This window comes from Mus caroli, unplaced genomic scaffold, assembly GCF_978045245.1.
Source record: "Mus caroli unplaced genomic scaffold, Mus_caroli_1 scaffold_8, whole genome shotgun sequence".
Taxonomy (NCBI): domain Eukaryota; kingdom Metazoa; phylum Chordata; class Mammalia; order Rodentia; family Muridae; genus Mus; species Mus caroli.
Window position 1 is genome coordinate 108,225,440 of NW_028227263.1, and position 22,553 is coordinate 108,247,992.

Consider the following 22,553-nt stretch of genomic DNA (forward strand, 5'->3'; position numbering starts at 1 on the left):
CACATATCTATAGCTATTAGAATAACTTTTTGCCATTTATCATGACAGAACTAGTGTCCTGGGTCTCAAGAATACTTCCTGGGTTAGGTGCAGTGGGAAAGACTGTAAATTGTAAAGCTCAGACAGGAATATTACACTTTCAAGCTCAGCCTTGACTACATAGCAGGTGTTGGGGGTGACACAAGGAGACTTTGTCTTTAGAGTGAAAAAAATAAATAAATTTAGAAGAGCTGGGACCATCAATGCCACCTGTAGTGAGCACAGTAAATCAAATGCCTTTTAGACATTTGAAAACAGTTTAGTCAAGGACTCCCTCTACACACAACTATGGCTGAAACTGTTAACCAGAACCCAGTTTCATCACTCACACACGATAACAAGACATATTCCTAGAATCCCATGACATCCACTGGACAGTGTATAAGCATAGACCAAGATATTCTCTGCTTTGCATATTTGGAGAGATGCCACCTTGATCCGCCCTGAAACTGGAAAATCTCCCTCAGGATCCTGACCCTTGACTCAAAGACTACTAGAGTCTGGACCTGACCTTCAGCTAAGATAAATGATACAGGCAAGTAGCCTTGGAGAGATGGGCTTAGGGCTGTAGTTAAGAATTTAGGGTGTAAACCTTGTGTAAAGACCCTCAGCATAATAAAATAAACTTTTACTAGCTACACTAGCAATCCACATCTACCTTCTGGCTAGCAACACCAACTAAACCTACTCTTTCTTTTTACCATTGAAAAGTAAACTTTAAAGGAAGTCATAAAAACTATTTAGTAGCAGAAATAGAACTAAATCCCACGCCACCATAACAAAGTGTGAATAATAATTTCGGAGTAAATTCTAGGCCACCCACAGTCACACTCTTGCTCACGAAAAAAAAAAAAAAAAAAAGCCGTTACTGCAGATATCGCAGGCCCACTTGTACCCTCCCTCGTCCCCATCTCCCTTGAGTCCTCCCTATGCCAGCTCGCCTCACTATACTTAATTATTTCTGACCTGCAGCCCTTGTGTTCCAGCAAGAGACAGTTGCAAACTGACCACGTAGAACAGCCAGCACTCGTCAAAGTACGGGCCTCTATCAGCTCCGGTGGTTACCTGAAGGCTCATGTGCTGCCAAAGACAGACACACATTGATGGCGTCATGTCAATGGCGTCAGTAAGGCGCCATATCTGAAATCCGGTCTCAATTCATTGATGCTGGCTGGAGCAAGTAGGTGTGCTGTGTGTACCTTGTCTCTTGGGCATATTGGATTTTCCCAAAGGAAATGTAGACAAGAAAGTTGCTGAACAAAGCAAAGAAAGGGGGAGGGGGACAAAAAAACGAGCGAGCCTTGAAAAAGATGGATGTCATCAGGGTACTCCAGAAGCTAGCCAATAATGAAGGATAACTGGGATGAGAGATTCAGAATGGGCCCTAATGAGAGCATAGGGCGATGGGAACTGGAAGCTGATCTGTGAAATGGATCAGAGATACCTGTCTCAACATAATCCCAAGACAACTTCCACAGGACTTTTGGGATAGCATTTGAAATGTAAATGAAGAAAATACCTAATTTTTAAAAATTATATAAGAAATAAATAACTAAAAAATAAAAAATAAATAAAAAAGTAAAAAAAATAATAAAGTACACAAAAGAAATCAAGGATCAGAGTGTGAAGGGAATGACAGCCTATTCCCACCTGAAACCAGGTCTTGCTGCTTCTCTGTTCTTCTCACTACCATCCCATTTCATAAATGGATGTTACAAATTCTGTTTGGATGTTTCACCTACGCTTTGTCAGTTGGGAAGAGCCTTCACCTGTGGCTCATAAGGACAACATATTCTTGAAATCTAAATTTTAAAAGGCCACTTCTTCTTTAACTTTACTTCCCCATAAATGAGAGACCATGTATATATTTAAAAAAAAAAAAAACAAATTGTCCTGATATCAATGATGGTTCGTTCAGCCATCTGCGCTTTTAAACTACCGCAAAGATTGTGTTCTGTATTTGGATTCCCTTATTTTATCACAGAGAAGGCATCGGTCCACTATTGATACATTACCCTAAAGTTGGCAGTTAGCCTCAGACTTGTCCTTACTATCTGGATAGTGCAAAGAGAACCCAGCAAATGGCCCAGGGAAGAGATTGGGCCTCAGGAAAGAGGGCTGCAGCAGATGAAGGCCAATTGAGGTACCTGTTGCCCAGTGAGGTACCTGCTCCATCTCAAGAGGAAGGGAAACTAGAGTGTTTTCAGGACAGGATGTAACTGCGAAGGGTTTTAGCCCAGTCTTCCCTAGAATTTCACGTAACTTTCTTGACATTGCTGTGTCTGTTGCTGAAAGTGAGTAGTTCCCAAGATAAATTTCAAGCTGTTATAAATCAAGGCATGGAAGCTGAGGCTCAGAACTACCAGGTGGGCTGCTACTGAAGGGAGAGGGTAGGAGGCAGAGCACTGCCCTGATCCCAGGGCCCCTCTGTAAAGGCTGGCGTTTTTCTAACAGGACGTATTTCTCTACAAGCACAACTGAGAACTAATAAAGAAGGAAATCTTGTACCAAAAAAAAAAAAAAGTGAATCTGTTGCCCATAGCAACAGGTTATCTTTCTTTTAGGTTTCTAGAAAAGAGGAAATTATATCCTCCCCCCATTTTTTACGTTGAAACTATAATTATTTTACTTATTTACAGTCCAAATGTTGCCTCACTTTGCAGTGCCTCTTCCAACCATTCTGCACCCCATTCCCCTTCCCTTTGCCTATGAGGGGGTACTTCCCCACTCACCTACTCACCCACCAATTCCCACCTAACCCACATCTACATCCCTCTTCCCTGGGACTTCAAGTTTTTGCAGGATTGGGCACATCCTCTCCCAGTGAGGTAGTTCTCTGCTACATATGTGTCTGGAGCCATGGGACAGCCATGTATGCTCTTTGGTTGGTGGCTTATCTTCTGGGAGCTCTGAGGGTTATATGTGTTAGTTGATACTGTTAGTCTTCCTATGAGACTGCCATTCCCTTAAGCTCCTTAAATCCTTCCCCTAACTCTTCCACAGGGGTCTCTGAATTCAGTTTAATGGTTGGTTGTAAGCATCTGTCTCAGTCAAATGCTGGTAGGAGCTCTCAGAGGGCAGTCATGCTAGGCTCCTGTCTGTAAGTACAACATGGCTTCAGTAACAGTGTCAGGGTTTGGTAACGGCCAATGGGATAGATCCTAAGTTGGACCAGTCTCACTGGACATTCTTTCTTTCAATCTCTGCTCCATTTTTGTTCCTGCATTTCTTTTAGACAGGAACAATTCTGGGTTCAAAATTTGAAGGTAGGATCTCTCCACTTGGGGGCATTGTCTATGGACTGGAGGTGGTCCCTTCAGGTTCCATCTCCCTACTGTTGGGCATTTTGGCTAAGTTCATCCTCATTGAGTTCTAAAAGTCTCTCATATCCCAATTATCTGGGACATTTTAGAGGTTCCCACTGCACCCCAAGTCCCGAAGCTGCATATTTCCATTCATTCTCCTGTCCCTCTGGAATTCTCTCCTGTATCTTCCCATACCTGACCCTGCCCCCCTTTCCACTCCCCCTCACTTCTCCCAGCCAGGTCCCTCCCTTCCTCTGATCATTTTGTTTCCCCTTCTAAGTTGATGGCAGCATCCTTACTGGGGCGTTCCTTCTTGTTAAACTATTTACGGTCTGAAAATTTTATCATAATTATTCTGTAATTTTTGGCTAATATCCACTATCAATGAGTACATACTATGCATGTCCTCTTATGTCTGGGTTACCTCATTCAGGATGATATTTCCTAGTTCCATCCATTTGCCTGCAAAATTCCTGATGTACTCCTTTGTAATAGCTGAATAGTATTTCATCATGTAAATGAACCACATTTTCTGTATCCATTCTTTGGTTGAGGGACATCTAAGTTCTTTCATACTTTTGGCTATCATGAATCAGGGTACTATGAACATAGTGGAGCATGTGTCCTTGTGGTTTGGTGGAATATCTTTTGGGTATATGCCCAGAAGTTGTATAGCTGGTTCTTGAGATAGAACTATTTCCAATTTTCTGAGGAGGTACCTGATTGATTTCCAGAGTGGTTGTACCAGTTTGCAATCCCACTACCAAGTATTGCAATCCCACTTCCAAGAGGAAGAAGTATTCCTCTTTCTCTACATCCTCTCCAGCATGTGCTGTCACTTGAGTTTGTCTTAGCCATTCTGATTGGTTTAAGGTAGAATCTCATGGTCATTTTGATTTGCAGTACCCTGATGGATAAGGATGTTGTACATGTCTTTAAGTGCATCTTGGCCATTTCCTGAGATCCTATTTGTTAAATGTTGATCTTAGAGCATGAGCTAATGACATTCTGTTCAGGAAATTTCCCTCTATGCCAATGTGTTCAAGGATATTTCCCACTTTCTTTATATTAGATTCAGCGTATCTGGTTTTATAGTTAGGTCCATGATCTACCTGAGCTTTTGAGAAGGTGATAATTATGGATCAATTTGCATTCTTCTACAAGGAGACCACCAGACAGAGCAGCATCATTTGTTGAAAATACTGCCTTTTTTTTCCTTCTATGTGGTTTGGCTTCTTTGCCAAAGATAAAGTGTCCATAGGAGTGTGGGTTTATTTCTAGGGCTTTAATTCTATTTCATTGATTGAATAATCTGTCTCTGCACAAATATCATGAGGTTTTATCACTATTGCTCTGTAGTACAGCTTGAGGTCAGGGAGAGTGAGTCCCCTCAGAAGTTCTTTTATTGTTGAGCTTTTTTTTTTTTCTACCCTGGGTTTTTTAATTTTCCATATAAAGTTGAAAAATGATCTATGTCTGTGAAGAATTGTCTTGGAATTTTGATAGAGATTGCATTGAAGAGGTAAGAGGGCCATTTTTACTATGTTAATTCTGCCAATTTATAAGCATGGGAGATTCTTCCACCTTCTGAGGTCTCCCTCAATTTCTTAATGGGCTTGGAAGTTCTTGTCACACAGAACTTTTGATTGCTTAATTAGAGTTACACCAAGATATTTTATATTATTTGAGTCTATAGTCAAGGTTGTTGTTTCCCTAATTTCTTAGCCCATTTGTCATTGGTATAAAGGAAGGCTTCTGCTTTGTTTGAGTTAATTTTATTTTTTTAAGCATCTAAAACAATCTTTATTCTCCCAGTAGTGTGGAACAGTTCTTTCTGTTGAAGTTAAAAGTAACTTCAACAGCGCTATTCAAGAGATGGAAGTTTACTTGGAGAACATACAGAGGATGTTTGGGGTTTTTAATTACTCCCTGTTCAGGACGCCCTACAAGCCCAATATCCAATACCAAAAGCCGCTTAATCCCAGCAACCCCAGCGCCCGCACTGGGTGAAGCTCAATTTTGACATGACAGCTTCCCCTAAGATCATTCTGAGCAGGTCTCTTCTGAGCGATTGTGGGGGTAGGGTAGCATCGGTCTCAAGATCTCCCTGTCCAACATGACCTCGCTAACCAACCAGTATGAACTCTTCTGTGCACACGGGCTCCGATGTGGAGCAGGGTCCCGACAAGAAGGTCCCATCCAGCCACTTCAGTGCAAGAGTCTATGGACTTCCTTGATAACAGCACAGCTTCTCCAGCCTCCACCAAGACTGAGGAAGCAGGGAAGCCTTTCTCTCCACAATCACTAAACCTGGATCAAAGCAAAGCCAAGATGGACCTGAAGGAGCTGAGCGAGTCGGTCCTATAGTAGTCAGCCCCTGTCCCCCTCATCTCTCCCAAGCAGGTTCGAAGCCAGTTCCAGCGCAGCGTGGAAAATACCAGTTGCAAAGCAGAGCTACGCATGAGATCTCAGAGGATGTTTACACAGCCATGGAGCACAGTGATTCTGAGGGTTCCGAAAAGTCAGTGAGCAGTGAGAGCAACTACGCCAGCGATGAGGAACAGAAGCCCAAGAATGAGCCGGAGGACTCCGAGGACAAAGAAGGGAGTTCGGTGGGCAAAGAGGCCACTGCCATCAATGGGAGCCCAAGCCCACAAACCAAGTGGAGGTCAAAGAGGAAGTAAAGAGTAACTTGCCTGTCAGTGAGAATCTAGACCCCACACCTGCCAAGGATAAGGCCAGTCCTGAGCCTGAGAAGGACGTTGGAGAGAAAGCAAAGCCATTATGTCATCCCACGAAGGACAAACTAACCAGAAAGGATGAAACAGTTTCTCCCACAGTGCACTTGGGCTTGGTTTCGGACTCAGAGAACGAACTTTTCATAGACTTAGGAGAAGATCCTTCTGGGTGGGAGGATCGAAAAACAAAAATAAAACAAACAAAAAAACAAGAAAGACCCCAAGGTGCTGTCACCTAAGCAAGATGCTGAAGGTAAACTGGCACCTTACACTTAAGCAGGCAAAGAGCCTCCTCCAGAGACGCAGGTACTGAAGCAGAGGCTGCTCTTACTGAAGGAGACTGTCCCAGCCGTGCAGCATGTGGAACGTACCAACTGTTCAGCAGAAGGAGGTCACTCAGAGCCCATCCACGTCTACCATCACGCTGGTGACCAGCACACAGCTATGGTCAGCAGTTCGGGCTTTGCAAGTACCCTGGCATTCGGGATCAATGCGGACCTGTCCATTGCCACTGCCTCAGCCGATGTGGCTGCACATTGCCAAGTGCACTAGCAAAATGATGGACACCATAAAGGGGACGATGACAGAAATCTACAACGACCTCCCCAAGAATACCACTGGGAGCAGAATACCTGAGATTCGAAGGCTGAGGATTGGGATTGAGAAGCAGCAGTGGCGGCACCAGCAGGAGCTCCCCAAGATGAAGCACAACTTGGGGTTGACCATGGCTGAGATGTGGCAGAGCCTGGAACAGGAGCGGGATCTGCTCATCACTTAGGTGTAGAAGCAGCTGTAGCTGGAGAACCAAGAAAGCAGTGGTGTGGCAACTGCAAGAAGGAGGCCTTTTCCTCCTGCTACTGCGACTACCCCTGTCAGCAGGCCCACTGGCCTGAGCACATGAAGTCCTGTACTCAGTCTGCTACGGTTAGTTATTGCCCTTCAGCAGGAAGCAGATGCCAAGGCAAGCACAGAAACAGGAAATAAGTCATCGCAGGGCAGCTCCTCCAACACACAGTCAGCACCTTCAGAAACAGCCAGGGCCCCCAAACAGAAATGAGTCAGTAGAGAAGAACAAGGACTGTAACTCCACCTTTCGACCTTTCTGGCTCCAGAGAGATGCTCTCCTCCATGCTCTTAGGCTCTAACCAAGTTTTTGTTAGCAAGAGGTGTGACAAACAGGCTGCCTAGACCCCAACCACTACAGACCACCAGCCTCACCCCAACTACCCAGACCACAAGTCCCATTCCCTGGAGCAGCAAGGCAGGTTTGTGGAGCATCAGTGAGGAGGAGTGGGGATCATCTCGCTCTGAACACAGTGCAGGGACCAGCAGGAAAAACATCATGCCCAAAGAGTCCCTGGAGTCTCTGCCACCTTTCTAATTCCCAACACTCAGGCTCTGCCCGTGGGCTTGGCTGCAGGATAGGAACTTGACTCATCCCAGCTCCTGCCTTGGCTGGGACGGCTCTACCCTGTGAGCCAAACACTTTAGGTGTAAGTAGGTACACTTCGATGTCACTGACCTAGCATAATTTTCCTTTTCATATCTATATGGACCTTAACTTCTTAAAAAAAAAAAAACCAGAAAAGGAAATACACACACACACACACACACACACACACAGAATGCTTTGATAATCCAGGGGCTGGATAGTGAGCCCACTGGCCTCACAGTGGTGGCAGGACTGGGCCCAGGGGTTGCTATTCTCAAATAGGCCCTTGTCATCGGATACCCAGGGGAGGGAGCCACTGTTGCACAATATGATCAGGGCTGTCAGGCTGTGCTCTCCTGGACCGACCACACCAAGCCATCCATCCACTTCTCAGCTATCCACCCCTCACAGATCCTATGATACGATGTTCAAAAACACAAGCTAGCTGAGCTTGAAGGACACAGACAGAAGTGTGTGTGTGTGTGTGTCTGTGTGTTTGTGTCTGTCTGTGTCTGTGTCTGTGTTTCTCTGTGTGTGGTTTGTTTCCAGCTATGGTTCCGTTAATGCTATGACTGCTGTAGTTCCATTTTGTATGTTGTGTAAAATGAGCATCAATCGAGGCAAAAGGTGATGTGTATATATCAGAAAAAATAGTAATTGTATATCATTCCAGTACATTCCATTATACATTTTAGTGTCCGTTTACACTTTCTTCATTGTTGAAAAGACAATGCAAGATGTACATTGGCAAGCTACTTTACCCCGACAAGAGAAGAAAGGAAGAAACAGTAGAAGAAAACAGGAGAGAGAGGGAGAGAGGGAGAGGGAGAGAGGAAGAGGGAGAGGGAAAAGGAGAGGGAGGGGGAGAGGGAGAAAGAGAGGGAGAGGAAGAGAGGGAAGGAGGAAGGGAGGAACCTAGGGAGGAGGGAGAGAGTGAGAGAGGGAGAGAGGGAGAGAGGGAGAGAGGGAGAGAGGGAGAGAGGGAGAGAGGGAGAGAAGGGAGAGGGGAGAGAGAGACAGAGAGAAACAGAGAGAGAGACAGAGAGAGGAGAGAGAGAGATATATAGAGAGAAACAGAGAGAGAGAGAAACAGAGAGAGAGAATTTGTGAATGTGAATTGTGGTTGTCAAAAAAACCAAACCAAAACAACAGCAAAAATAATCTAGCCTAGCTGGCTTATTTGGGAAGTATAACTGATTTTAGCATATGGGAATATTTTTTTCACATTTTCTTTGTATAAAATTTGTATTAAACTTAAATATTCTTTTAAAAAGAGAATAGAATGGAAAAATAGTGGTAATTATTAGACTGTTTTTAAGTATACATGGAATAATAAAGAAATCCAGGCTTTTGATCACAATTGTAGGAAACCAAGAGCAGAGATAGAGAAAAACCCTATCTCAATGAATAATATTAATTGTTTTAAATTGTTTTAAAGCAATATTAATCTCCATAGAAGGGAGAAATAAAGAAAAACCACATTGTTTTTAGGATACAAGGTAGAAATAATGCTAATTGTTTAAGTGTTTTTGAATATATATGGAAGAATAAAGAAATCCAGGCCTTTGGTTTCTAATGTAGAAAACAAAGGTAAGGAGATAAAGAGAAAGAAATAGTAACAATTGTTTGAAATTGTTTTAAGTGTTTTTGAGTTGTTTAAATTATCAAAATGCCTTCTTGGATTCGGTTTGCAAATATGTTATTGAGTACTTTTGCATCAATATTCATACGGGAAATTGGCCTGAAATTCTCTTCACTGAGTCTTTGTGTGCTTTAGGTGGCAAGGTAGTTGTGGCATCTGAGAATGAGTTTGGCAGGTTTCCTTCTGTTTCTATTTTGTGAAATAGTATGAGGAGTATTAGCCTTAGTGCTTATTCAAAAGTCTGGTAAAATTTTGCATTAAAACCATCTGTCCCAGGGATTTTTATTTTTGTTGGTATGCATTTAATGACTGCTTCTACTTCCTTAGAGATAATAGGACTATTCAGATAGGTTAGCTGATCTTAATTTAGCTTTGGTAGTTGGAATCTGTCTAGAAAAGTATCCCTTTTATTTAGATATTCCAATTTTGTGGAGTATAGGCTTATAAATTAAGACACTGACTTTTAAACTTCCTCAGTGTCTGTTGTTATAACTCCTTTTCTTCATTTGTGATTTTGTTAATTTGTGTACTGTCTGATTGTTAGTTTGGATAAAGGTTTGTCTATCTTGTTGATTTTTTTTTCTAAGAACCAGCTCGTGCCTTTTTTGATTCAATTTATTAGTCTCTGTGTTTCTAAATGATTTATTTCAGCACTGATACTGATTATTTCCTGATGTCTATTCCTCTTGGGTGTGTTTTCTTTCTTTTTTGTCTAGAGTTATCCTATGTACTTTTGCTAGTTTAAGAAGTCCCAATTTATTTTTTTAATAATATTTTTATTATTACGTATTTTCCTCAATTACATTTCCAATGCTATCCCAAAGTCCCCCATACCCTCCCCCCTACTTCCCTACCCACCCATTCCCTTTTTTTGGCCCTGGTGTTCCCCTGTACTGGGGCATATAAGGTTTGCATGTCCAATGGGCCTCTCTTTCATGTGATGGCTGATGAGGCCATCTTTTGATATATATGCAGCTAGAGTCAAGAGCTCCGGGGTACTGGTTAGTTCATAATGTTGTTCCACCTATAGGGTTGCAGATCCCTTTAGCTCCTTGGGTACTTTCTCCAGCTCCTCCATTGGGAGCCCTGTGATCCATCCAATACCTGAATGTGAGAATCCATTTCTGTGTTTGCTAGGCCCAGACATAGTCTCACAAGAGACAGGGCACTTAGTGCTATGAACTTTCCTCTTAGGACTGTCTTCATATTGTCCTGGAGTAGAAACTTAAAGGTTCTTTGGAAAAACAGTTGTATTTGATGGCGTTTTCTTGGGGCAAACATGAAGGAGTGTTTTTGTGAAGTGGACACAGGTGAAAGGCTAAGACAGACTTGTGAAGCAAAGTTTCATTGAAGCAGGTACAGGAAAAATGATGTTCTGCTAAAGCAAGAACATGAAAGGACACGTGATCAAGGATTCTTCGCTAATAAGAGGCATATATTGGTCCACCCTGCACTGAGTAGTTAAGCTCTATTTGTTGGGACTCCATAGAAAGGAACATATCAAAAAAGTTCTGGTTATGTGGTGCAGTTTCTTGCCACTTCTGTGGACTTGGGCTGATTTGCAGAGTGATGTCAAGTGACACTAAGACAGGCTCACATGATGAGGCAAGATGCATGGAGGACACATGATGTTTAGAGGGAGTATAAAAAAAAACTAGATGGACAGTGATTGAGGCTGAGCTAGTTTTGCTTATAGAGCTAGTTGTGGAATGCTTGTTGGTCTCAAGTCTTTGCAGATCTGTGATTCTCTGAGAGAGGCAAACTTCTTCTGGAGTTCTTGCTGGTCCCTCCTGCTGCCTTGTGCTGAGGCTGAGAGGCCTGGTTGTCTCCGTTAGGTTGTGCTACCCTTATTGATTCATGTTTGCTATCCCAAAACTACTGAATTGGATTGCTGTTATAACCATGAAGTGTTTACAAGTGGATCAAGCTGTGCTGCTGACCTGTGAACTGAACTGATGATTTACAGACAAAAGAGATGGAACTTGCTCCAAAGAACCATTTCTAAACAAGTTCACTTCCTCCAAATCCTTTCTTTTCTACTATTAATCCTTTCTCAGAGGTCATAGGACAAAAGGGATTTTTTTCATGAATTTGTGAGATTTCTGTTATTGTTGAAGTCCAGTGTTAATCCATGGTGATCTGATAAGATGCATGGGATTATTTCAGTCTTCTTGTATCTGTTGAGATTTGCTTTGTGACCAATTATATGGTTAATTTTGGAGAAAAGCTACATGAGGTGCTGAGAAGGTGCATTCTTTTGTGTTATGATAAAGTATTAAATAGATACTTGTTAGGTCTATTTGAATCATAATTCTGTAAGTTTCACTATTTCTCTGTTTAGTTTCTGTCTTGTTGACCTGTCCATTGGTAAGAGTATGGTGTTGTGGTCCTCCACTATTAATGTGTGTGGTTTAATGTGTAATTTGAGCTTTAGTAATGTTTCCTTATGAATGTTGGTGCAATTGCTTTTGGGGCATAGATGTTCAGAATTAATATGTCCTCTTGGTAGATTTTTCCTTTGATGAATATGAAGTGTTCTTCCCTGTCTCTTTTGATTGCTTTCAGTTGAAAGTCTATTTATTTAGATATTAGAATGGCTACTCCAGTTTATTTCTTGGGGCTATTTCCTTGGAAAAGCTTTTCCTCACCATTTATCCTGAGATAATGATCATCTTTGTTGATGAGTTATGTCTCTTATATACAATAGAATGATGGATTCTTTTTATGTAATCATGTAATGATTCTATTAGCCTGTGTGTTGGGAAATTGAGTCCCTTGGTGTTGAGAGATATTAATGACCAGTGAATTTTAATTCCTGTTATTTTGATGTTAGTGGTGATTGAGTGTGTATGTGAGTGCATGTGTGTGTGTGTGTGATTTTTTCTTCTATTGGTTTTAATGGTGTGAAATTATTTATTTCTTGTGTTTTCTTGAGTTTAATTAACCTCATTGTATTGGATTTTTCTTTCTGGTATCGTCTGACGGGCTGGGTTAGTGGAAAGGCATTTAAATCTGGTTTTGTCATGGAATATCCTGGTTTCTCAGTCTACATAGACTGAGAGCTTTTCTGGATATTGTAGTCTGGGCTGACAGCTCTGGTTTCTTTGGGCATGCAAGAGACCTGTGTCCAGGATATCTTTAGTAATGAACTTTATAAAAACACTGCCATGAACTTTTATGGTAAATGTCATAGGAAGAGGAACAGCTATGCCAAAATATTACTTCCTTTAAACAGCTAACATGTCAGCCTTGATATCTTCTACCCAATCTTGTCTTTTACCTCAGAATCTTACCTTCTCATTGGCTACTCCCTTGTTTATGACATCATTTTCTCTCCTACCCTACCAGCATCTGGTAGAATCTTGGGGTTTCCATGTAGCTACCTGTCAACAAATTGGATCACAGGCACCCTATGACCAGTGAACACTGTCTGCTAGTGGACAGAGGGGCCAGTTTGGTGAGAAGATAAGTCAAGGACAACCATTTATCCTACTCCATTGTAACGTGGATTACTGCTATTCCCTCCCACCCTTGCCTTGATAATGTCGGGTAAGGAATGAAGCTTTAAAATGTTGATCATACCTTTCCTTATCTTTAGTATAAATTTAAATCCTCAGAAGGCTATGGCTACTAGAGATACAGATATCTCAAGTTGAATGGCACATTTAGCTTTAGTTCTTAATAAGAATATGATTTTGTACAGACTGTTTACTCTCAACTGTTTCTTCATCTGCTTCAGGGAGATTAGAGTGTATGCTCTAAGCATAGTATAGTTGTGTCTCAAGAGGCAAGGAAACAGGAAAAAATTTCAGGTAGTTATTGATGGTGTTAAATTTAACAGAAACATAAAGTAGAACAAGGTGTGAAGAATCTAGCAGTCCATACCATGATTGTGATGGTCTCCCTCCACTACTGCTTCCCTGTTACTGTTCAAATTCAGTGCTTTTCTAAATGTATCTTTCACACAGGTATGATGGCACACCTATATTCATATTTTATGTGGGTACTATAAACAGCTTCATCAATGAGCACAGTATGTAGTGGTTGAAATAATGAAGATCAGATTAAGTCTACCTTGGACTACAGTAGCCCTGCCTTGACACAACAAAATCAAAAATACAGAAAGAGAGTGATTACCATGTCTAGAGAACTCAATCTATCTTAGTTAAAAAGAGAATGTGGGAGAACCTAAGAGGGGACTGGAATCTGTGCAGTCAGTGAATGCAGTGAAAGAAATGTTGAGGCTGTTATAGGAAAGACAGACCCACAGGAACTGGAGAGAACGGAAAAAGTCCAAAGTATAAAGATGAGGGGCTAGAAAACAGAGATATCAAATAAGTCAAAACTCAGAGATTATCCTAAAGGAACATCAAGATAATTAAAGATCAAATATTGCAAAGAACCACAGATTTAAAGTAAAAAAAGAATCAAGGCATTACAACGTTCCAAGTCCTGTCTAGGCAAGCACACTGTTGAGGTTTGTCTGCGTGCTGGTTCGAAGTTATATACAGAGGACACAATCCCCCTCTGTTCCCTGGTTCCTACTATCTATCATATCTGTGAAGAGTTTGCTAAGTCTTGTGTACACAGGTTTTGTTGGATAATATCAGTTGGCGCTGGCAACATCACAGTCACTTGTTCTCTGTATAATGCTAACTGACACAAAACCTGGAATTCTCACAATGCTGCCCCTCCAGAAGAGTTATGGGTAAGCAACAGTAACAGAGGAAGAATCAGTCTTATTTGGGATTGAATTTCTAATATGTTAGCAAATCTCAATGTGTCAGCCATAAACACACAAAAGTACCCTGAAATATTATTAACAAGTCATATAAGTGTCGAATAGGTATACTTAAATGATAAGAGGTCATGAATTATAGAAGGAGTCGTAGCTGCACAGGATGACTTAGAAGGGGCAAAGAAACCGTGAATTCACTTATGAAATTCCTTGATACATATTTTTTTAAGCTCAGAGTAAAAGTAAGCCTGGTGGCATTAGGAGACATCTATAATAGCATCAAGAAGAAGAGTCAGGCCTATACCAGTCTTTATTATTCTAAGGCAAGGCTTATCTAAGTAGAGAGACCTGTCTCTTTACATAAAGTAAGATATACACAGAATATGGCAAAGTTAGGGGCATGAGAAGTTGTCTCAGGCTCTCCTACCCCTTAACACTTTTGTTACAGGACCCAGATATGAGGTTATATCACAATAGGTATGAGAGCAAGACAAAGCAGTTGAAAATGAACTGTGTTTACATTAGAGCAAAGGTTACCAAGTCAACTAGGCACTGATTGCCAACACAGGAAGAACAGATATCAAGTGAGTGTTATCACGTCCAGTATCAAAAATTAGTCTGAACATTTGCAAATGTTCAAGGGAACACTGGTCTCGAATCACTCTCCCATTCAGTAGGATCTGGAGACAGCACCCCAAAAGACACTAGAAAACATCCATCTCATTTTCCCACTGTCCTCTTCCTTCCCTACAGAAAATTTCCAAAGCACACCAATTTTTGGTACAGAAAGCACTCCACAGCTCTCTCTGCCTGTGCTGAACAACTCCACACCCTCAGGCATGGTGTGCAGATATGCCAGTGTCTCCATCCCAGCTGTGAGTTCAGCATGGCTCCTGCCATCAGCATCCAGCACTTCTCTCCAGCCACTCATGAGCAGTGACTACCTTAACTCACATAATAGCACGACTATGCTGACAATGCTGACTGACCAGAGCCAGGTCTCCAACTCCACACTCTCCTGTCGAGGCATTCTTGAGTGGAATATCACAGGAAGCACAGACAGGAGGGCAACTACACTCTAGGAATTCAATGTTTCCTGGACATCACAATGTCCTTATGTACATCAGTCCAGTGTGATAAAATTTTAGATGAAATGCCACAGCACTTTCTATCCAACACTGTCTGCTAGCTTTATCCAGGCCACACTACCTGTGGTGCTAAATCAAGAATATAGCCTGGTACATTCCTACCAGGAGGGTAGCCAGATATATTACTATGAGCTCAACAGCCTGAGACCTCTGATAGCTGCAGAACTTAGAAAATGTCTTCAGGACCATGGTTCTGCTTCTTACCCTAAGAGTCATGCCTCTGCCCCATCACCAGAGATGGCGATGGTGCTTAAGAAATGTCCAAACACCTTTCTCTACCTCTGCCACCATGTATTGCACATTTTCTAAAGCCACACTGTACAACAGTCTTCCTAGTAAGTATAGAGCCAGGATGGGAAGGAGTGGGATCTGTGCTCCACCTTATAGTAATGGATGTCCCACACAGAGAGAGAATGTGGGTCCTTCCAGGTTAAGTACAGCTGTGGCTTTCCATCCCCACCTTCAGACTCTATCATGAGAGAGAATGCAAGGCATAATGAGTAGTATCCATACTAAGTTAAGTGATGCCCACAGAGCACACCACACTCATACATCACTGCCCAATGTGATCAGACTCATGCCTCAACTACACTGTAATCAACTCTTTCCTGGTATGTTTCTCAGAGCTATAGTAGACACCAAAAAATTGTGTGTGTGTGTGTGATAGGATCATCCATAAGTCAAAATTTTTCTGAAGATTAACACAGCTAAGAACCATCCTAGAGAACATATTTTTCTCAGATTCCAACCACTTATCCTGGAATTCTCTTACACTTAAAATTATATAGTGAGTTAGGTGCAGTACATGTACCACTGCTAAAATTGCCATTCTGCAACTTCTTTTTTTTCTTTTGCTGTGTACTTCAGAGGAGACCCATGATGAAGATTATAAGATCATGAAGACATGTTCTCTAATACTGAGACACAGCGCAAGCCCAAGTATTTCAGTTTCTTAAATCAATTTTCATGCCACTTGTAAGAAGCTTGTGAAACATGGGGCTGGAGGAAAGCCTCTGTTGTTGAAATTCTTGCCTGGACTGGATTTGGATATCTAAACCCATGTAAACATCCAGGCTTCTGAGGTATCTGTGTAATGCTGTTGGCACAAGTTCACAGAGACAAGTTCTCAGAAATTATTGACCAGATAACCCACCTAATAGTACAGCTCCAAGGAAATGAGAGGCAATGTATCTTTTTATACAAAGGGGAAGGGAAGTAAGGACCACAGGCCAAGGAATTCTGTAACCTTACCATGTTGGCTATGCATCCACACATCACACAAACTCAAAGGAACACAAAATCATATGAGAAAACTTGACATGGCATGGATACCAGAAACAACAGGGCAGTCACCATCTTTCTGCAAATGTAGCAGACGGCTCATAGGAATGGCTTTCCCATGGTGCAGATGCCAAATTACTGTTCATCACCAAAGGAGGTCAAGACTGGAACTCAAGCAGGTCAGGATACAGGAGCCAATGCTAAGGCCATGGAGGGATTTTTCCTAATGTCTTGCTCAGTTTGCTCCCTTCTAGGACTCAAGACTACCAGCCCAGGGATGGCACCACCCACAATGGGCCCTCCCCCTTTGATCATCAGCTAAGAAAATGCCCCACAGTTGGATTTCATGGAGGCACTTCCACAACTCAAGCTCCCTTCTCTGTGATAACTCCAGCCTGTGTCAAGTTGACACAAAAAACCAGCCAGTACAACTGACCCCTTGTCAACTTGACACACAAATATCACTATTAAGTTTCAACCCTTACTTTCTTATTCCTCTCCAAGATTCAAATAACTTTAAAAGTTCCACAGTCTTTACATTTTAAAAGTTCAATCCTTTTAAAATATTGAATAACTTTTAAAATTCAAAGTCTTTTAAAAATTCAAAGTCTCTTAACTGTGGGCTCCATTTAAACACTTTCTTCCTTTAAGAGGGAAAAATATCAGGGCACAGTCAAAAAGCAAAAGCAAAATCAGACTCTAACCATCCGATGTCTGGGATCCATTCATGATCTTCTTGGGTTCTTCAAGGGGCTTGGGATACTTCTCAAGCTCTGCTCGTTTTAGCACACACCTTTTTTTTTGTAGGCTCCAGATTCCTGTATTCCACTGCTGCGGCTGTTTTTGTGGTCATGGTACTGGTATTGCTTTCTTCCACTGCAACTAGTCCTCATCAATAGCTTCTCATAGGCTCTCTTCATGGTGGCAAACTTCAATTCCTTTGCATGATTTCTTCAGTCCTTGGCCATTAATTGTAACTGAGGCTGCACCTTCACCAATGGCCTTCTGTAGCCTCAGATGCTCTTCAGGACCCCTTAATGCCTTCAACACCAGTAACACCCGGGTGACTTTTACACATTACCAAGTCCAGCTACAACACAAGGTAAAACCTTGGCTATCTTCCTAGAAGATTTCACCTCAACAATGTTGGTCTCCTTTTAATCACCGATAACTTCTTAGCTCCACCTAACCAGCATCAATACTCCCAGTAACACAAAGATTCACTTTCGCGGTTCTGGTATCTTGTTAATCACAGCTGATTCTTCAGCCCCAGCTAATCAAAACTGAAATTTCACAAGTCAGGCCTCCATCATCTGCATTGTTCTCAACAATGTCTTCCAAGCTCCCACATAACATCCCACAGAGCTCTTAACACCAAATGGATCTTTTAGCCCAAAGTTCCAATGTCTTTCCACAAACAAGGTCATATTGTCACAGGAATACCCCACTATACTGATACCAATTTTCCTGTAGTGCTATAAAAGGAGAAAATCGTATTTACTGTGTACTGACTTCTTCCTTGACTCTTTTGCAGTGGTGGAACTGGATACATCCCTGGGATTGTCACCTTCAGGCCAAACACATTGTCTGATGAAGAGTCCAGAATTCTACCTCACTTGCACTCCGGTTTCCCAGAGGAAGACAGCATCTGTTGATGGGGACGGGCCATTAACAACACCTATCCCTAGCCATTCAGAATTCCTTGCCTTGTCTCCAGCTCCAAGCTCAGAACAAACAGAGATTAAAAACATGCATGAGATGGAAGTTGAGCATTTGATGACTCGGGATGCCTATGAGGGAACTAAAGAAAACCAAGACCCATCATTCCTCCCTTTATCACACCCTGACTTGCAGCAGCCTCTGCACTGCACTGACACTGGGAGCCTAAGACAGAAATCTGCTTCTGACAGTGCCAGCCTAGGAGGCATCCCCCTGGGTCTGGAAGAGATAGGAACACTGGACAGTTTGATGGTGTCCACTATTGACTTTGCAGATATCACTACATTGGTGACAGATAGTCACCTTCCCCAATTCTTCAACTTCCTCACCAGTTTAGATCAATACCAAGATACAACAGCAACTGAATCCAAAGACTCCACAGTCATCTGGAGGGATCAGGCCCAGGAAAACTCCAGAGTCATCAGTGGGTCCTCTGACCAGGTGAGAAAGAAAGACCATGACACCTCTGAGTTGATTGATGGAGCTCCTCAGGCTAAAATCCTAAAGTGGGATCTAGTAGAGGAAGGAGGGACTATGGCCAGTGTTTTGGTCAGTGACAGGGCTATTGACAACATGGTAAAGGACTTGGAGGGCAAAGCTCCCAAAATGTCACCCATAAGGCCCAGCAGAGCTAGGGGACAAGGGCAAGATAAGACCAAATGGACCAGAGAAAATAATTCCAAGAAAACAGAGGAGCTCAAGAAGTCAAGGAACAGAGTCAAAGCTGAAGAGAAGCCCACCATCCTGAAGACCAAGATAAAGAAGGATCTACCTGAGCTCAGCCACAACAGCTTTAAAAAGCCTAAAACCCACCTTGGCACGCACATGCTGGAGTCTGTGCAGGTCTTCTACCCTCTGGGGAAGAAGAGGGAGAAGAAACCTGCCACCACTTCTTCCTGGGCTCTGGGAACTTTTAGCAGCATCAAATATCCCGGGCCAGGCCCAGCCACAACAGTACTATAGGATATGCCACATCAGTGCCAGGGCCCTGACAAAACTCCAGGCAAGGTTCAGAGAGCAGAGAGCAGTGCTCTCATGGAGTGTCCATCTCAGTCTCAGTATGAGTTGCCTCCAGCTGTGAAGGTCAGGTTAGTACCTCTGCCTTTCCCAACCCAGGAACAGCCTCAAGCCAGACCTGTTTCTAGAAAGCCCTTTAATCTGGCTTCACACAGGCCCACTACAGCTTACTCTGAGAGGTGTCATTTTCACTCTGATCAGCTTACCACACTGAAGCCATCCCAACCACCTTCTATCAGCAAATCTTTGATGGCTTCTGCCAAGGCAGCTCTGCCAATTTCTTCCAGTGCCACACAATCTAATGTAACCAACTAATGTAATCCACATTACCACTGTGCCTCAATCAGGCACCTTGAGGCCTACATCTTATAGAGAATCATCTCAGACTTCCCTCCACAGGGAAATTCTTTCTGCTGACAAGAACAAGGTGCCACCACCTCTTGAACCTCAAACTCAATATTTGTTGCAAGACTTCAGCTGCCAACCCATTCCATGGAGAAAAGTTGACATTCTGGGGCCAGTTGTCTCACAGCTTATCACAAAAGAGCAGAGGCCAGAGAGGGAGGCCATGAAGAGGAGGGCTCAATAGGAGCGAGAGAATGCTGCCAAGTACACCTCTCCTGGGAAACTGCAGCTTTTTCTCCAGAGGGAGAAAGATATGGAAATTTCCCGATACTATGGCTATTTAATGTAAGAGCTGCCCAGACCTTTCAGTGTGGACAAGGATCAATATAGACACTGATACATAATTATGTATACCTGAGTATTATATGAATGTGTAGTAGTGACATGGGTACATCTGTGTTATGTAAATATTTGTTTATAGAAATTGAGAGGCAAATTTTCTATCATACTTGTAAATATTTCACCGGAGAAATTTAAGTCAATCCTTTAATTCATGGTATATAGAGGATTTGTTTTGATTCTCATGACTTTGATTTTTAAAAATCTACCTTGCTCAAGCGATTTATGTTATATAAATATATCATATGATATAAAACTCTGATAATATTTAATATTAAAGCAATTCATCAATAGCTATAGTGGTAATAAAATTCTTCTCCTTGAGCTTATTTTCATTGTACTAGTCACTGAACATGGTTTGTTCTCTAAAAGTTATACTGTAACTTGAAGACGCTTGAGCTGTTACCAGTTCCTCTCACCCCCGCTCTTACTCATTATTCTGTAACAGAACTCTTCCTGCTATTTTGTGAGATGAAATACCGGCTTTCATGTATATACAACCTAGCTCTCATACACAAGAAAAACATTATCAGGATGACTATGTTTCTGAAATGGATTGAATTCGATAAATGTATTTATTTTAAAGTGTGTGTCTCCTCTGTATATATTCTTTGGCAACATGTGTGTGTAGATCCAACAAAGAGAAGATAAGGATGTCAGAACTCTGGTTCTGGAATTGAGGAAGGTTGAAAGGCACCATGAGAGTGCTAATAACTCAGACTGGGGACAATCCAAGAACAATATGCAGTTATGTATGCTGAGACATCTCACCTGGCCCAGGCTGAATGCAGATTTGTGTAAATAACATAATTTCATTTTCTTTATGGCTGTAAATACTTCTTTATCTATGTCCAACATGTTTTCCTCACCCATGATGAGGCTTTTGAACACAAAGCTTGTTTTATTTTATTTTATTTTTTTTGCAATTTATTTCAGAAATGGATGCACTGATGCACAAGAATCTATCCAATATGTTGAGTTCTTTGGAATGGTATACAATAACCATTTGGTAGGCCAGGTTTTGGCTTTCGGAGAACCCTCCAAATTGACATCCAAACAGGCTGGAATACTTCTCATCCCCACCAACATGTCATAGCTTCCTGTGCATTCCCTCAGAGGCGTTTGTCATTGCTTTTCTGACTGACTTTGGATGACATTTCCTGAATTTTCACTGTACAATTCTGATTCTTCCAGAGTCTGGGGAAATTATTTGCTTTCAACAAAGTGAGTTGCCTTTCTTCTTATCATGCTGATATTTTTCTAATTGTAAATTATCTAGATACTAATCTTCTAAGATATCTATAGAACATATTTGCCTCTGTTCTTGAGGCCATATCAACTCCTTTCTTAGCTGGGAAGGATCCCTTTACTTACCCTGAGGAACAGTTTGTGAGCTGTCAGGATTTCTTGCATGGCTGTGGTTCTTCTACGTCCTTGCCTATCCCTGTACCTTGAAGTCTATGTGATCTTCTGTGCTTTGACAGTTTCACACTTGTTACACTTAGGGCTCTGAAGCATATGGCATCGGCCTTTTCCAAGTTGATATTTCATCAAGCTAATTATGCCTTTATTTTTAAATTTTGATTTCCTTTTAGTTTCTTGAAATATGTTATCTCTCCATAGCAGTAGACATCCTAAAACTATGTAGACCAGGATAGTATTGAACTTAGAGGAATCTGCCTCCTTCTGTGCCTAACACACCCTGTACTCCTATCTCCAGAGGGCTAGAGATAAAGGAATACTCCACCATGCCAGGCAGAATAACATTATTGAAGATATGGGTATAGGGGAAAAATTCCTGAACAGAACAGTGTGGAGAGCCATGCCGCGAGCAATCGCCATTATAAGATGGTGCCGGCCTCCGCTGTGCCTAACTAGTAAACAATCCTTGTCTGTGCCATTATGAAAGTGCATGCTTGCATACATGCATGCACGCGGAAAAAAAAAAAAAAGAATTACTCCACAAGAATGAAGCTATACTCAACAATGCTTGGGTAACCAAGAACCGGAAACAAGACAGCCTATAGACATAGGGTACAGCAACAAAAACAAAAAAAAAAAAAAACTGTTCATTTAACCAAAATATATATCAATGAAATGACTCCTGATAATATTCTGCTATACTTCTTAGTTGAGTGCCTTAACCTGACACCATCAGAGGCTTTCACTGAAAGCAGTTGAGCTAACAGCCAGGCATTATGGGAGAGGAAGTCTAAAGGATAGGTCTGCATCAAATGCCTTCCCTCAGATCTAAGTGAAGCACACAGTTGTGGAGGTGAAATGAATATGTGAGCCAGGTGGTGTGGAAGACAAGTAGACAAGGTCCTTTGAATCAAAAGAAAAAAAAAAGCTCTTCCCAGCTCAGAGACACTAAAGTGGTAGCACAGTCCCTGCATATGTCTGGCACAGGTCCTTTGCATATAAATCATCTCAATATTAGCTTACTATTTTTATGAGAATAGTAGCTATGAGGACAAGTAGGTCTCTTATTTTGATGACTGCATTTGGGCCTCTTTACTCCTATCATTTGGCCATATTACACTTTGAAATAATAGACTCCCTCCTTCTCAGTATACTTTTTATTTGGTTCTGTTTGTTTGTTGTCCTTGTAAAGCCTGTTCTTTCCTAATGAAAGATGCAAACTGAATGGGAACTGAGGAGTGAGGGGTTGGGAATGAGCAAGAATGTAGAGGTAAATGAATCTAAAATCAGGATACATTCTAAAAGGGAAAATTAAATGAATCAATGTA

At 41.8% G+C, this 22,553-nt stretch overlaps 1 long non-coding RNA gene and 2 pseudogenes across 1 annotated transcript in view; 2 read left to right on the forward strand and 1 right to left on the reverse strand.

The window, feature by feature from the left end:
- The window catches only part of LOC147003320 (uncharacterized), a 122,839-nt gene that overhangs the window by 38,103 nt on the left and 62,183 nt on the right, over positions 1 to 22,553 (reverse strand). The gene's annotated exons all lie outside the window — the stretch shown is intronic.
- On the forward strand, positions 1,151 to 7,463 carry LOC110288676 (MYND-type zinc finger-containing chromatin reader ZMYND8-like; annotated as a pseudogene).
- LOC110288194 (uncharacterized protein C2orf78 homolog) lies at positions 12,699 to 19,765 on the forward strand (annotated as a pseudogene).